The sequence below is a fragment of the Paroedura picta genome, chromosome 5 (genome assembly GCF_049243985.1).
Source record: "Paroedura picta isolate Pp20150507F chromosome 5, Ppicta_v3.0, whole genome shotgun sequence".
Lineage (NCBI taxonomy): Eukaryota > Metazoa > Chordata > Lepidosauria > Squamata > Gekkonidae > Paroedura > Paroedura picta.
The window spans coordinates 17,401,255-17,417,874 of NC_135373.1; the positions used below are offsets into that span (position 1 = coordinate 17,401,255).

General features: G+C 50.1%; 1 long non-coding RNA gene across 1 annotated transcript; it reads right to left on the reverse strand.

Annotated features, from left to right (window-relative positions):
* Positions 1-10,096: 10,096 nt before the first annotated feature.
* LOC143837186 (uncharacterized) lies at positions 10,097-12,441 on the reverse strand. Its single transcript, XR_013230931.1, has 3 exons — positions 12,402-12,441; positions 10,720-10,853; positions 10,097-10,233 (listed from the first exon to the last, which is right to left on the reverse strand). It is a non-coding gene; the product is annotated as an uncharacterized LOC143837186 (long non-coding RNA).
* Between the last annotated feature and the right edge of the window lie 4,179 nt (positions 12,442-16,620).

Here is a 16,620-nt window from a genome sequence, read left to right on the forward strand (position 1 = left end):
CTTACCAATGTTAAAATCTGGTCACCTTACCCTAATCACGTGCAGAAGACTTTTCTGTTTCAATGGGGGGGGGAGAGGAAGACCAGAGTTCAAATTGATCTGAATTCAACAGGATTGACAATGGAATAAACAGGATTGACAATGGAATAAACCCACCTGAGCCTCCGGGGAGAGCGGTATAGAAGTATGATAAATAAATAAATAAATAATAAATAAAGTAAGTGCAGACTCTGCCCAGATATCCATAGACTACAATTCCCATGAGCCCCTGCCACCGTTTGCTGGCAGGGGCTACCCCTGGTTTAGAGGTATAAATACTTATTTCAAATACCTTACCTAAACACTAACAATAAGCTCAGGAAAAGAAAATGATACTTTACCCAGAGAGCGATTTAAATGTGGAATTTGCTGCCCAAGGATGTAGTGATGGCCACAGGAAGTGACAGCTTGAAAAGGGGGTCAGAGAAATTCACAGAGGATTAGTCTTTCAATGGCTACTAGCTGTGATAGCTGAGGAGAACCTCCATGTTCAGAGGCACTAAGCCTCTGAATCCCAGAGCCAGGAGGCAACATCTGGGGAAGGCCTTGGCCTCTCTGCCTGCTATTGGCCCTCCAGAGGAATTCTTTGGCCACTGGATGGACCTTCATTGGTCTGATCCACCAGGGCTTCTGAAGGCCTCCGCCTCTCTGCCCTGTTCGTGGCCCTGCAGAGAAACTGGCTGGCCACTGTGTGAGGCAAGATACTGGGCTAGATGGACTCACCCACCCACTCATCACCCACCCACCTATCCATCCACTCACCTACCTATCCATCCATCCACCCACCTATCCATCCACCCATCCATCCACCTACCCATCCATCCACTCACCCCCACCCAACTATCTATCCATCCAACCACTCATCCATCCACTCACCCTCACCCACCTACCTATCCATCCACCCATCCATCCACCTACCCATCCATCTACCCACCCCCACCCACCCACCTAACCATCATCCATCCATTCACCTACGCACCCATCCACCTACCCTCCCACCCATCCACCTACCCATTTATCTACTCACCCCACCCACCCACCTATCCATCCAACCATCTACTCACCCATCCACCTACCCAGCCATCCATCCCCATCCCCATCCATCCACTTACCCCCACCCACCCACCAATCCATTCACCCACCTATCCGTCATCCATCCATTCAACCACTCACCCATCCACCCACTTACCCATCCAATCACCCCCACCCACCCATCCATCCACCTACCCCCACCCAACCATCCGTCCACGTACCCATCCCTCCACTCACCCCCACCCACCTACCTATCCATCCAACCAAGCAACCAACCACTCAACCATCCACCTACCCACGCATCCATCCACCTACTCATCCATCCACTTACCCCCTTCCACCCACCTATCCATCCACCCCCCACCCATCCATCCCCTCAGCCACACCCACCTACCTATCCATTCAAGCATCCACCTATCCATCATCCATCCATTCACCTACTCACTCGTCCACCTATCCATCCATCCAATCACCCCCATCCCACCTACCCATCCACCCACCCATCCATCCATTCACCCACACCCACCTACCTATCCATCACCCATTCACCTACCCATCCATCCACTCACTCCCGCTCACCTACCAATCCATCCACCCACCCAGCCACTTACCCACCTATCCATCCATCCACTTACCCATACACCCAGCCATCCACCCCTTCTTCCATCTGTCCACCCGCTTACCCCCACTCACCCACCCACCCACTTAACCCCCTATCCATCCATCCACCAACCCAAACACCCAGCTGTCCGTCCACCCACCCACCCACCCACCCATCCATCCATCCATCCATCCATCCATCCATCCATCCATCCATCCATCCATCCATCCATTGCCTGTCTTTCTCACTGATTCTCATGGTGGATTGCAGGATGTAGAGCAATAATCTAATAAACAGCACTATAGGAGTTTACAAAATTTTTAACAATGCAACAAAACCCGGTATCAGATATGACGCATCAAGCAATGGAAAGAATGGATCCCTCCCCTCTCCAAATCCTGCCATCCCCATGTTCCACCCCAAAATTTTCAGGGATTTTCATGCCCAAAATTGGCAACCCCATATAATGCAGCAAACAAATGATTTTTCCTCTGTACAGTGGCCTAGACTGCAATGCGGTTCCCTTTAGAAGCCCTTTCCCAATCTGTGCCATTACATAAGCCACCCTGATAACTTCAAGAAAAAAGAAATGCCTTGCAGATTGTATTGGAAATATTGGTGCTTCTGAGCATGCACAGAGTGCTCAGAAGTGGGGCCTGGAGATCTCCCAGAATTACAACCTATCTCCGGACAACAGAGGCTGGTTCTCCCGGAGAACACGGCTGCTTTGGAGGGTGGGCTCTAAAGCAGGGGTAGTCAACCTGTGGTCCTCCAGATGTCCATGGACTACAGTTCCCATGAGCCCCTGCCAGCAAATGCTGGCAGGGGCTCATGGGAATTGTAGTCCATGGACATCTGGAGGACCACAGGTTGACTACCCCTGCTCTAGGGCACTGTACCCTCTTGAGGTCCCTCTCCTCTCCAAAACTTGACCCCCCCGGACTCCACCCAGGAGTTGGTAAGCTTTCCATCTGCAGTGGCACTCCATTGTCTGTTCCTGGTGTTCAGAAGCCAACAAGGGTGGGTTGATTTGATTCCCTGCAATGATCTTGTTCATCTTTATGCGATGGAGACACAGAGAGGAATGGCTTTGGCCACAAGCGTGTTCAGCATGGATGAAATGCCTTCTGTTTTCTGAGCACCCCCATCTGCAAGCTGTTTCCTGATCCTTACGACAACCCTTTAAGGTTTCTCCTTGCCATACCACAGAGAGGGGTCTGAGGCTGAGAGGCTTGGCTGTGGCTGTGCCATTTGAACCTAGGACCACACATCCTCCTCCCCCTCCTATGGTGTGGGTCTGTTTAAAGGCGTCTCCCGTGCCTGACGGTGAGCTGGGAGCAGAGCCCAGGATGGCTTCGGCAGTCAAATTCGGGGTGGGGGAGTCTCACATTGGTGGCTACATTTGAAGGGTAGATTTTTCCATGGAGGGGGCTGTTTATTATTATTTATTTAATTAATGGATAGACTGCCCTCCCCTGACGGCCAGGCGAGGGATTGACCAAGAGGCATCTGCCCCCTTGGTTTTCTGGCTTGGAGACTCTCAGCAGGCAATTTCAAGTTGGCCCACTTCCCTCTTTCTGACCACCAGCCCCCTCAGCAGGGTTCCTTTCCCCTGTTTAAGGAGAAGCAGCAGCAGCGGCCAGGCCTCTCTTCGGGCTGGAGGGGCACCGCCTGCTGCGGTTGTGGTTTTCATTCTCTTCTTTTTCTTCTTCAAAAGCCTTGTTGTTCTCTCTGTGTCTTTTCAGAGGCTTGAATAAAGCAGACGACCAAAGTGCCCGTGGATTTCTGGGTAGACGGACATGCTAGATCTTCTGCGATGGACTCCCCTCCTCTGTGCGGGCCACCCCACCCTTGTGCTGGGAGTCCTCTGTGCAAATCCTGCCCATTATTATTCCAAATCAGAGTTTGAGAGGAGACGAGTCGCAGCTTTTTGGTTGCCATTTTAAATCTGAAGTCATATCTGAGAAAATGGCAGCAAGAGGGTCCCTGAGCCTCTCACACCTCGGCTTGCCAACCTCCAGGGAGGCGCACACTTGGGGCTGCCAATCTCCAGGGGGTGGCAGGAGATCGCCTCTGGGCAACTGAGGTCAGTTCTCCTAGAGGAGAATCGAAGTTCAGACCTCACATGTTTCTGCCATACTGATCTTCATGAGCGGTCAATACAGAGAGACACACAGTTGTGTATAACAAATATGTACAATTATCAACAGAGGGGTAAAAAACCTGCGGGTAACAGGAATAATGAGAAACTAGCACCGTCACTATCCTGGTTCAACCGTATAAATTCTAATCTTCTTGTTTGCTTACTTCTTTGATCAGTTCTGGTCTGGTCTGCAGGGTTCCCATCTCTGGGTTGGGAAATACCTGGAGGTTTGGGGGTGGAGCCTGAGGAAGGTGAGTTTTGGGGAGGGGAGGGACTTTACAGGGGTATGATTTATTGAATGATTCAGTTTTTAGCCTGCCTCTTTCAAACGACTCGAAGCAGGTGATATCAGACATAAAACCCAATAAAACCCCCTGCCCCATGATAAGACACAAAACTCCAGCAACAAGATGGCTAAAACTGTTCCTCTATTCACGGCCAATCGCTGAAGGAGGTTGCAAGACGGTACAGTGCAGCCTGAGGGGGGTGGGGGGGAGTCCCTAGATCTTAGTCCTGGCCTCAACCAAAGACCTGGCGGAAGAGCTCCGTTTTACAGGCCCTGCGAAACTTTGACAGTTCCGTCAGGGCCCTCAGCTCTCCTGGGAGCTCATTCCACCAGGCTGGAGCCAGGACCGAAAAGCAAAGTGCCCTGCGGGGGGCATAAGCAGACAAGCAGTCCCTCAGATAGGGCTGGGCCCAAGCCACGGATGGCCTTAAAGGTTAAAACCAAGACCTTGAACCTGATCCAGGCCACAACTGGTAACCAATGCAGCTGCCTCAGCACTGGCTGGATACGAGTCCTCCAAGAGGAGGCAGTGAGGACCCTAGCAGCTGCATTCGGAGTTTCTGGGTCAAGGACAAGGGCAGGCCACTGTAGAGAGAGTTACAGAAGTCCAGTCTAGAGGTGACTGTTGCATGGATCATTCTGGCCAGACAGTCCTGAGGTGGGTAGGGTGCTAATAGCCTCGCCTGGCGAAGATGGTTAAATGCCGTGTGAGCTACTCGTGTGACCTGGGCCTCCATAGAAAGGGAGGCACATGCTGGCAGGGGCTGATGGGAATTGTAGTACAAGGACATCTGGAGAGCCACAGTTCGGCCACCCCCCTGCCGTAGAGTCTGCCCTCCAAGCAGCCATTTTTTCTCTGATTGTAATGTGGGAGATCTGTAGGTAGGGATGCCAACCTCCAGGTGGCACCTGGGGTTCTCCTGGAATTACAGCTTCTTTCTGGCCAACAGAGATCAGTTCCCTTAGGGAAAATGGCTCCTTTGGAGGGTGGACTCAATAGCATTATAATCCCCTGAGGTCACTCCCCACCCCAAATACCGCCTTCTCGCAACTCCATCCCCAAATTCTCCAGGTATTTCCCAACCCAGAGCTGGCAAACCTATCTGCCAGCTGGAACTGGCATTTGACAACCCAATTCCCAACAGGGACACTCAATATAGGATTGTTTTAGTGTCGCAAAGTCCACTTTCCCCCCTCCTTAAGAGGAGTATTTTTGCCCCGCTAAATTAGAGTTGCCAGCCTCCAGGAGGAATCTGAAGATCTCCTGCCATCACAATTCATCTCTGAGCAGCAGAAGTTAGATGCTTTGGAACTGCCCTATACTGATTCAGAGCATCAGTCTATCAGGCCCTGCCTACTGAGACCAGATTCTCGTGGAGGCCTTTCCCAGGATCCCCTCCTGCCTGGTCCTTTCAACTAGAGATGCCAGGGATTGAACCTGGGACTTTCTGCATGCCAAGCAGAGGCTCTGCCTCTGAGCCACTGTCCCTCCCCCACTCCCTCAGTTTCCCTTTCCTTTATATTTGATGTTTTGTCCGCCCTTCAGCAGGCAGAGATTTCACAGTGGAGGGGAAGAACTTCACCTGTGAGATTTCTGAGTCTTAGACTACCACCGTGGGTCGGGGGTGACAAAACAACGACCCTTCTCCAGTAGGGATGCCCACCTCCGGGTGGGACCTGGAGATCTGCCCCCCCCTCCCCCTGGAATTACAGTTCCTGTCCAGACTGCAGAGATCAGTTCCCTTGGAGCAGTGGTAGGCAAACTGTGGCCCTCCAGATGTTCCTGGACTACAATTCCCATGAGCCCCTGCCAGTGAATGCTGGCAGGGGCTCGTGGGAATTGAAGTCCAGGCACATCTGGAGGGCCACAGTTTGCCTACCCCTGCCCTGGAGCAAAGGGTTGCTTTGGAGGGTGGACTCTGTGGCTTTGGACCCCACTGAACATCCCGTCCTCCTCAGGCTCCACCTGCAAATCCCCAAGAGTTTCCCACCTGTCCACTGGTCTGGAAGAGCTCCCTGCAGGAGGGGGACATTTAGAAAGACACCTGGAAGAAAAATGGCCGTTGTTCTTTCAGCCAGCGGGGGCGGGGGCGGGGTGAGGGGGATGATGGAGGAGGGAACAAGGGCCGGGGACATCTGGTACATTACGGGGCCTGCTCAAAGGCCCATCCGTTTCCCTGATCCTGGCAGGGCCTGAGGGATGGATGGGGAATTGAAGGGGGAGCCGATGGCTACCAAGAAGTCATTGATCTGCTGGGGGCGGCTTGGCAGACAGGTTTCACAAAGGGTGGGGAGAAGCAGGGAGAGGCAGCCCCGGGAAAGGACGGAGGGAGCTCTGAAAGGTTTGCAGGGAAGGGGGAGCCAGAATGACCCTGGACACCCTATGGTAACTGGCTGAGAGTGACTCTGAGCATGTGCAGAGTGCTCCCTGACTATTGAGCACAGGAGCACCTTAGGGACCAATAAGAGTTTGGGGAAGGGCAAGCTTTCCAGAGTCCAAACTCCCTTCAGACATGGAAAATTAAACCGTTTGAGGCAGGCAGATAGACTGCAGCTGGCCAGTGCTGAGAAGTGTCCCCCTCTCTTCAACACAGCCACCCAGAAGGCAAAGATGTCTCAGGGGGTGTCCCTTCCTCAGCAGAAGTGCCCAGTGATGACCGACCTTACCTGTTGGCCTAAAGCAGGGGTAGTCAAATTGCGGCCCTCCAGATGTCCATGGACTACAAGTCCCAGGAGCCCCTGCCAGCGAATGCTGGCAGGGGCTCCTGGGACTTGTAGTCCATGGACATCTGGAGGGCCGCAGTTTGACTACCCCTGGCCTAAAGCTACTGTCTGTAATAAACTGGGAGGGGGGGGGTTGCTTTATACTGCCATGTTTGCCCTAGCCTGGGTAGTCCAGGCTAACCGTTCTCGTCATATCTCATTAGCTAAGCAGGGTCAGTCCTGGTTAGGACTTGGATGGGAGACCGCTGAAGAGGTTAGGGTTGCTGTGCAGAGGCAAAACCACCTTGGAACGTCTCTCACCTTGAAAATCCTCCAAGGGCTGTCATTGGTCAGCTCTGTCTTGACATCTCTGTCTCCCACCACCACCGCTGTGGTTATTACATCCGGGGGTCTTCTGTTAGGCATTCAAAAACTGGCCCTGGCCCTCTCCTGCAGCTCCATAGGGCAGGGGTAGTCAACCTGTGATCCTCCAGATGTTCATGGACTACAATTCCCATGAGCCCCTGCTAGCAGGGGCTCATGGGAATTGTAGTCCATGAACATCTGGAGGATCACAGGTTGACTACCCCTGCCATAGGACACCATCCAGAATTAAACTGGAGAACCTCCCTTTAATAATCTTCCTCCCCAGTTTCCCTTCGCTCACCCCCCAGCAGCCAACTCTCTTGTTTCCTTGTCGATCCAGTACTCATGAACGCGCCTTCAACTGGATCACATTCTCGGTCCACGAGAGCTCTTCCGCCAAGCCTTTGTTTGAGGCCAATGAGCCAGCTTCACCAAACTCACGTGCCTAGAGGCCCCCTCCTCCACAAATGGCACCCTGCAGATGAAGAACCGACCCACGGTGCAATGTTAATTATTAAAAATATTAAACATTCTACTATTCAATGTTATGCCGTTAGTAATGTTCACGTTCACAATTATGATGTTTTATTCCTTGTAATGGATCACAAACGATGTTTCTTTGTATTACATCAGAAGTTCAAATGTAAACTGCTCTGAGCTGCAAGGGAGGGTGATACAAACAAACAAATAAACATAAATGAAAAAATAAAATGGATGGATGGATGGATGGATGGATGGATGGATGGATGGATGGATGGATGGATGGATAGAACAAGCCACCAAGCTAAGGACCAAAAAGGTTGAGAAACCTGAAAATTATTATAAAAGCTATATTAAATACATGTTTTCTTGCACAGGGCTAAACTAGGTCAATGAAAAAACTTTTTGTTAAGGTCATTTTGTTATCTGTGACATATTTTTGGATATTCTATGCATGACCCAAGTTTTTTTTGTTTTGTTTATCTTCTCCTGTGATTTTCATGTATCCAGAAGCCTTTATTGACATTAAAATTTTCACATATGGTTTTTTACTGACCAGTTTAGCACTGGGCAATAAGATATGGATGTAATCTATTTTAATAATACTTTTCAGATTTCTCAACCTTTTTGGTCTCTAGATTGTAGGGTGGTTGCTTCAGGTTGGGAAATTCCCAGAGGTTTGTGGGATGGAGCCAGGGGAGGACCGGGATCTCAGTGGGATCTGATGCCACAGAGTCTACCCTCCACAGTATCGTTCTTGCAGTCAAAAAGCTCACGCCCTGAATAAATCTTTGTTGGTCTTAAATGTGCTACTGGACTCTGCTTCTATTGTGCTACTTCAGACCAACACGGCTGCCCATTTGAATCTATCATTTTCTCCAGGGGAACTGATCTCTCTAATCCAGACAGGAGCTGCAATTGCGAGGAATCACTAGGAAGTCGGCATCCCTAGGAGACTGGCACCCGTAAGAACGAATGGGGGTGGGGGGTGGGCAGATGGAGAACTGTCCAGCAGGTCCCTGAAAACCTGGCCCTGGCCCTGCATATCCAGACCCCCCCAACAGACTTCTGAGCCTCCCTCCCTCCTGATCTGCCTTCCTTGTCCTCTGTTTGGAGCCCCCACCCACCCCGTGTGCTTGTGTGTGTGTGTGTCTCTCTCTCTCTGGGTTTGTGGTGTTTTTTTTATTATTTCCTCCTCTCCTCTCCTTTCTAAACACTTCCTCCCTCCTTTCGGGAGAGCCACCGACTCCCCCGAGCGTTATGACTTCATCCCGGCGCGGGCTGCAGGCAAGGAGAAATAAATCTTCATAAAGGCTGGGTTGTGATTAATCCGTGGGCCAAGGCTCGAGAGCGGGACCTTTCCCATTAGTGGATAATGGGAAGATGGAAAGCTCCTGTCGCGGGCACTAGCTGCCCGTCATTTGTTCCACTTTGCAGTCCATTTGGTGGGGAGAGTACAAGGCACTCCATCAAAAATATTTTCAGAGTTAATTTCCGTCCCTTAATCTGCTTGATTCTTATTTTGTATCGAATGGCAGAATCGATTTTCGTGGCGACTAAATTAAATAAGGGCTCTTTTCATGCATGGGGGAGCCCGGGAGCTAAGGGGAGAGGAGGGGAGCGAGGGAGGAAGAATTAGAAAGAAAAAAAGAGAACAGGGGAGATGAAGGAGGGGGGGGGGGGATGTGCAGGCACACCGGTGGATAAATAGGTGGAAGTTAGGGAGGAGATGGGGAAGATAGGTTCAACTCCAGAAAACACCTTTTCCTGTGGGCCAACCTGCACATGCAGGCCCCAGCCAAGGGGCCTGTTTGTACCTGCACATAACCACTTTGACACTTGTCTGAGGATGACGAAAACATCTCCTCTGTTTTCATAAGTGACCATTATATGTATGAATTTTTGGGGGGGAGAATCCTTGTGGGTGGTCACAGATCCCCCTTTTGTGACTCGCTGTACCTCCTCACCAGCAGAAAATGGAGCTGGCCAAAAGTCCCCTCCTCGTTGTCAACTGAAACGTCACCGGTTGAATTTCTGCCCATCCAGATGGAGCAAGACCAGGTTTCTAGAAATGTGGATGTGTTTGTAGCAAGCTGGTCTGGGCATTAGCAATAAACCGTCCGCGTTCCTCAGTGGGAAATTCCCAGATAAATGATCCTGTAGTGGGGGAACGCACCGGCCGATTTGGCGGAAGTATTTAGCGCAATGATTCCTCCAGTCCTGATAGATGGGGCGGGAGAGATGGGCAACATCTCAGGGTCTGAGCAGAGGGACAAGAGAGACCAGGCTCTTGCAAAAAAAAGAAGGGAAGCCGGTGACACACACAAAAGAGCCACACACCAGCCTGCATGCTGCTGCTGCTGCTGCTGCCGCCCTCGGTCTAACTAGCAGGTTCAAGTGCCACATGGTGTCCCTTTCCATCAGAGCTTTCCATGTTCATTTGATGCGCCATTCTTCTTCTTCCCCTGTCAGATTGGCTCGGATCCCCCTCCCTGCCCATACTGTGGCCCCATGGGGGGGAGCGGGACATGGAGGGGGGGCATATTGCTCTCTCTTTCTCTCTGGATCATATAACCCCGTGGCCTAGCAAAAAGAGAGAGAGAGAGTTCATTTATTCACGCTGAGCCCAGCAATTCATTTATCTCTTTTTGCGTCTCTGACAGTTTGACGTGCCTCCAGTCGCTGCCGATAGCCCACCCCTGCTTGCACCCCTCCCTCCTCATCTGCCAGCCCTTCGCATCAAACCGGGAGGCGTTTTGAGAGCATCTCGGTTCCTTGTCCGTGGGGAATCTCCCGCTTCTCCCAATATTTAACTTTCCCGACTTCCCGCCTCCCGCTACCAATCCTGCTAAGAAATTCCTGAGGGAGAGCCGTGTCCGCTCTGACCTGGATGTCTCCAGCTAGGCCCATGTCATTAGAGCTCAGAAGCTAAGCAAGGTTCGTCCCGGATCGTCTTTCGATGGGAGTCCACCAAGGAAGTCCTGGGTGGCAACAACATGGCAGACAATAGCAACCCCCCTCCATTGTCTCTCCCCTGACCTAGATTGGTCCAGCCTAGCCCAATCTCACCAGAGCTGAGAAGCTGAGCAGGGTCGTCCCTGGTTACCATTCATGGGAGACTGCTGGGAAGGTCCGGGGTCTCTATAGAGAGGCAGGCAATGACGATCCACCTCTGAACATCTCTTGCCTTGGACGTTTCTTGTCTTTTAAGAACACATTTTGTCCTTTTTAATGCTGTTCATTGTTCTCTGTCCCACCTAGCACTCCCTCCCGTCCACACACGCAATGGAAAAAAGCCACCGGAGTAGGAGAGCAGCCAATTGCTGAGTGGCTAATCCACCACTCGGGCAGAAGTGCTGTAATGTAAGATATCCTGTCGTAAGCAGACTGGTGGGAGACGGAGGGACCAGGGGAGGCCTTAAAAATGAGCTGACCATATTTCCCTGCTCAGGATAGGAACCTGGGATAGCAAAAGCAGGATGGGGGTTAAATATTCTGCATTCACAAAAGTAATATAAGAAAAAATACGAAAAAAATACGAGAAAGCCCATTGCAACCAGGAATGCAATGGGCACTAGGACCCAGGGGACACTGGAAGGCGCAGTTCTCTCTCTCTCTCTCTCTCTCTCTCTCTCTCTCTCTCTCTGGCAGCAGGAGCCATAGGAGGTAATCAGAGCTCGTTTGTAGCAGAGAATCAAGACTGGTTTGCAGTTTGGGGCAGCTGTCTCTGTCTGCCTCTCTCCCTTGCAATAGGAGCCCTAGCAGGTAATCAGGGCTCATTTGCGGTTTGGCAGGGCTCTCTGTGTCCCTGTGTCTCTCTCAGGCGTCTGAGAGCAAAGTAGCTGGCATCCAGGGAAGGAAGGCAGGAGCTGTTGGGGCAGAGCCAATCAGGGTGTGGCCAGCAAAGCCACACCCTGATTGGCCTTATTCCAACTTAGACACCCCGGACTCATTCCATCCCCCAGGCTGTTTCACAAATATTAAGAAGAGCAATGGATAAGGATTGTAAACTGCTACTAGCCAGACTGGCTTCGGGAGTGGCGGGGGATAAATCCAATTACTAGTAATCATAATAACATTTCACCCATAAATGTTTAACAAAATTTAAAAATATATTAAAAATTAATTAACTCGCATCCATTCGGGAAACATTTCCGGGGCTGTCAAGAAACCCCAGTTTTTTTATGAAACCCTGGTTGAGAAAGCCTGAGTTAGAGAGACAAAGATCTGGGACCCCTGAGTTGACCCCTGCTCCACCACAAAAGCTCCCTGGGTGACCTTGGCAATTCATGGCCTCTCTGCCTAACCTACCTTGCAGGGTTGCTGTGGGGATAAAAACAGAGGAGGGGAGGATGTAATGAGCCATCTTGGGTCCGTAACTGGGGAGGGGAAAATGCTATAGTCTTTATAGTCTTCCGTTGTTCTCAAAGATCTATGGATAGGTCGGAAAATGAATCCAGCTCTTGGTTTAGAAAGGGGAATATAGAAGAGGACGCCTCTGTTAGTCTCTCTTTCACCCCCCCCCCAATAATACTCAGCCCCAGAGATTCAATGTGACTGAACGAGGAATCTCTGCTCAAATGCATTCTCATTCTCCAACTCTTGTTTTTGGAGGGGAGTATCTTCTGCCTCCCTTGTGGTTAGCGTCAGATTCTGATCCAAGGGATCCCTTTCTTTAGCTCTCCTTCCCTCTTTGAAAAGCACTGGCTTTGTTCTCCTTATCCCCAAGTATTATGGGGCATTCAGAATACCTTATAGTGGAGGGAGGGAGTTCGTCACAAGCCCCGCGTTCCCTGGGAGAGGCAAATATTTGCATCTACATGGTGGTGCTTTTTCTCCCGCTGGACTTTGGACCCATGCAAATAGGAGGGAGGTTGAAACAGACTGAGGGTGTTTTTCCAATGGACTGGGGAGTTGGGTATTTTCTTCTCCCGGATCTGTATCTCAAACAACAAAAATGTACCAGAATGGACCCTGACTCGAAAAGAGAGCACTAGAGAGCTGTATTGGTCAACCATCTAAAACAGTTCCACAGGGCCTGCAAAAGGGAGCTCTTCCACCAGGCATTTGGTTGGGACTGAGCGAGCAATAACATCTACAGCAGCGGTCCACAACCTTTCTGTGGCGGCCGATTTGCTGGCGGCCTGGCAAGCTTCTCGCTGCGGGGATGCGGTGGGGAGAGGGAGCCACGGCCCGGTGCTGAGGCCTTCGCGGCCCGGCACCAGGCCTCGGCCCGGGGGTTGGGGACCACTGATCTACAGGACCCCTGCTCCCTCCCTCCTTAATAATGCACCCATGTGTTCTGCTCTGGACCTGTTTGCATTGTTATATTTTGCACCTGCGTTACAGTTTAATGTTAATATTATTGTATGAAAGTTTTTAGTGTAAACTAAGTTCTATGTACCGTTCTATGTTTTATGTAAACTGCCCTGAACCTCCTGGGAGGGTGGTATGTATAAACAAACACACACACACACACACACACACAAACAAACAAACAAATAAAATCTTTCCGAGATGACCAGGGAAAGGGGAGGGAATGGCTCTGTTTTTGCAATGTGACAGTCAGCTGATTTAGGTAAAGGCCTGTGTGTGTGTGGGTTTTTTTAAAGTATTAGGCATGTGTGATCCGATTCAATCTGTCCAAAAAGGCTCTTGGTTTTCCCCACTGCTAGGAAGTTGGGATAGGGGACTGGAAGGGCTCGAGCCAAAATCTGTACTAGAGGGAAGGCACATGGGTACCTGCGTTTTGATTTGACACTTTCCCGGGCCCTAAGGGGTGGAGATTTGAGGTAGAGGCACCAAACTTGCACTGTGCCTGCTGGAGGCTCTCCTCACAAGAACCCCCAAATTGCAAAATGATTGGACCAGGGGTTCCCATTCTAGGGGCACCCAAAGAAGATCCCTCTATTAGATCTCCATTATTTCCTATAGGATTGGATGGGACATCCTCTTTGGTTGCCCCTAGCAACATGGGGATTCTCTTGAGGAGAGCCTCCTGCAGCCATGTTGCAAGTCTGGAATCGATTGGTCCATATCGGAAAAGATTCGGACCAATCAAAATGGCACTATAGGTGGTTCGGAGGACTCGATTTGAAGCAAATTGAAACCCATCTGCGTTTTCTTCTTTTGGCACATGCCTAAGCCGTATGTCTTTCTTTCCGGCCCTCTTCAAGTTTGGTTCATGTGATCCCAAAACTTCTGTTTAGGGTTGCCAACTTCCAGGTAGGTACAAATCCAGGGCTCATCATCAAAGGCCAAACAGGAACTCCACCAAACCACAATAATCAATGATGCAAAATGAGGTTCAACAATTAAACGTGGACTTCAGATTGCTGCTTATCTGCATTTGTTGATTCCTTCACCGATGGTTAAGGGAGAGTATTTATTCTGTATATATTCTACTATTCTTTGCTTTTCAGGGTAATTCATTTTGTATGAGTGGTGGTTGTTGTTTGGCGGGGTTCACGTTTTGGATAATGGAGTCTACCTTGGATTATCATGCCTGAATTTGTGCTCTCCATACTGTTTTTGTGTCACTACTATTCCTCCGGAGAGTTCCCTCTGTATTGTTTTCAGCCTCTAGATGGGACGGTGATGGTGGTGGGTGTCTTCCAGTTTAAGTGCTGCTCTCCAGACTGAAGGAAATGACAGCCCCTTTGGAGGGTGGCCACTAGAGTGCCATCTCCATGCTGCTGTCCCTCCCCAAACCCCATCCTAAATTCCTTCCCATACATCACCTGGAATTGCCCCAAACCGTAGTTGCCAATTACTACTGAGTAAACCAGGCTGTCTCAACCAGGGTTTCATGAAACCCTGGGGTTTCTTGATGACTCTCGAAGCTTGCCCAAATGGGTGGGAGTTAATTAATTTTAAGATATCTTTTAAACATTTGTTAAACATTTAGTGGGTGGTATGACCGTATGTAAGAGCCTCGTGTGGCGCAGGGTGGTAAGGCAGCCGACATGCTGTCTGAAGCTGTGACCATGAGGCTGAGAGTTCAATTCCAGCAGCTGGCTCAAGGTTGACTCAGCCTTCCATCCTTCCGAGGTCGATAAAATGAGTACCCAGCTTGCTGGGGGGTAAATGTTCATGACTGGGGAGGCACTGGCAAACCACCCCGTATTGAGTCTGCCATGAAAACGCTAGAGGGCGTCACCCCAAGGGTCAGACATGACCCAGTGCTTGCACAGGGGATACCTTTACATTTATGACCGTATGTGGCCACGTCAACCCACCAATCTCTCAAAAAATGGCCAATGATGGTCCTGGAGGGGGTGGGAAGGGGAGTGACCCTGGGCAGGCATGTGCACAACTATACTTCCCAACCATATTCTGCCTGATTGCCCCACTTCTGGGGTTTCTTGAAGCCTGAAGAATGCTTCAGGGGTTTCTCAGTGGTAAAAAAAATTGAGAAAGGCTAGAGTACATGGTTTAGCTTTCCCAGTGCCACTTCACCACCAGTTAGAACAGAAAAGTTATTGATAAGGAACATTATTATTATTATATTTATTTGATTTCTATACAATTCTGCCTACATTTGTACCCAATGCCACATAGCAATCAGATTTCAAGCAAAATACTTCCCCCCAAAATCACAGTACATAACACAGCTAAAAACCATATTCCAATCAAACAACAGTTTGATCTAAGGACTTTTGGTTTCCCAAGGATGCAGAGGCTCAGATTCTGGCAAATCTCCAGGTAGGTGTAAGGAACTGGGTAGCAAAAGTTTTGACAGTATGGCTGAGCCCCACTTTTCACTGCCCAAAGGAGTCTCGAAGTGGCTTACAATTGCCTTCTCTTCCTCTCCCCACAACAGACACCCGGTGAGGTAGGTGAGGCTGAGAGAGATCTGACAGGACTGCTTGGTGAGAACAGCACTATCAGGGCTGTGACAAGCCTAAGATCACCCAGCTGTCTGCACATGGAGAAATGGGGAATCAAAACTGGCTCACCAGATTAGAAGCCAATGCTCCTAACCACTATACCATGTTGGCTCTCAAGTTAAAGGTGGAGTTTCAAAACCAATTGTTCTTCCTCTCCCGAGCCAGCAGGGTGCAATGTGGCCTCTGATCTGAAGACCCAGGTTTGACTCTCCACTCCCCCACATGCTGCCATCTGGGTGACCCTGAGGCAGTCACTGTTCTCTCAGAGCTCTCTCTGCCTTGCCTGCCTCACAGGGTATCTGTTGCGGGGAGAGGAAGGGAAGGCGACTGTAAGTCACTTTGATACTCAGTATCAGTAAACAAAAACACCTCTTCTTCTTCTTCTATTTGTTTTATGTTCATTGTCTGTGAGCCATTTGTGCTGCACAGCATTCTTTACTTTAATAAATTTGAATTGCATTTAAGCTGAGTCTCTCGAGGCATTCCCTTGGATGTGGGAGCGCCTCGAGGTGAACCCGGAGGGTGGGAAGTGAAGGCCCTGGAAAGCAGCACTTTCACTCTCAGAAAGTAAAAAAGGAGTGGTTCGTTCTTACAGTAGGGTTGACAAGTAGAGGTAGAGAAATTCTTGGAGAATCGGGAGAATGTAGTTTAGGGAGAGGAATATAAATTCAGGGAATCCACCCTTCAAAACTGGACCATTTCCTCCAGGGGAAATGATCTCTGTTTAATGGCAAGAAAGAGCATGATGTAGTGGTCACAGAGCGGCAGCTTCTAATCTGGAGAGCTGAGTTTGATTCCCCAGTTCCAGTGCCTCCACATGCAGCCAGCCGGGTGACCTTGGACTGGTTGCAGCTCCCTTCCAGTGGTTGTTGCAGAGCAGTTTTCTTAGAGACAGGGTGTCTGTTGTGGGGAGAGGAAGGGAAAGGTGTTTGTCAGTCACTTTGAGACACCTTTGGGGAATGAAAAACAGTATAAAAGCACAGCTGAAAAGCACAACTCTCCTGGAGTTTGGGTATCACTTATAATTCTGGGTGCTCTCCAGAGAAGAGATTCCAAAGTTGGGGAGAAGCTACTGAGCTCA